This window comes from Pteropus alecto, unplaced genomic scaffold, assembly GCF_000325575.1.
Source record: "Pteropus alecto unplaced genomic scaffold, ASM32557v1 scaffold78, whole genome shotgun sequence".
NCBI lineage: Eukaryota > Metazoa > Chordata > Mammalia > Chiroptera > Pteropodidae > Pteropus > Pteropus alecto.
The window spans coordinates 9,526,520-9,526,944 of NW_006443124.1; the positions used below are offsets into that span (position 1 = coordinate 9,526,520).

The 425-nt window shown below is 37.2% G+C and overlaps 1 protein-coding gene across 2 annotated transcripts in view; it reads right to left on the reverse strand.

Annotated features, from left to right (window-relative positions):
* SEC24A (SEC24 homolog A, COPII coat complex component) overlaps positions 1-425 on the reverse strand; it is a 57,723-nt gene that overhangs the window by 35,406 nt on the left and 21,892 nt on the right. The gene's annotated exons all lie outside the window — the stretch shown is intronic.

Here is a 425-nt window from a genome sequence, read left to right on the forward strand (position 1 = left end):
AAATGAAATCCTACCATTTGCAATGACATGGATGGACCTAGAGGTTATTATGCTGGTGAAATAAGCAGAGAAAGATAAATACCATATGATTTCACTTATAAGCAGTATCTAAGGAACAAAAAGAACGAATTAATCAAAAATAGACTCACAAATATAATATACAATTTGGTGATGACCAGAGGGGAGGGAGTTTGGGAGGCTGGGAGAACGGGGTGAAGGTTTAAAGAAGTACAAATTGATAGTTGATAGCTGGGCATGGGGACGGGGAGCACAGCAGAGGGAATGCAGTTAGCATTAATATGATGTCTAAGTGGAGGGCCAAGGGAGGGAGGGAGCAATTGGGCAGATCATTTTATGAACATTATAGATGTCTAACCAATGTACTGTATACTTGAAACTAATTTAAATAAATAAATTTATTTTAA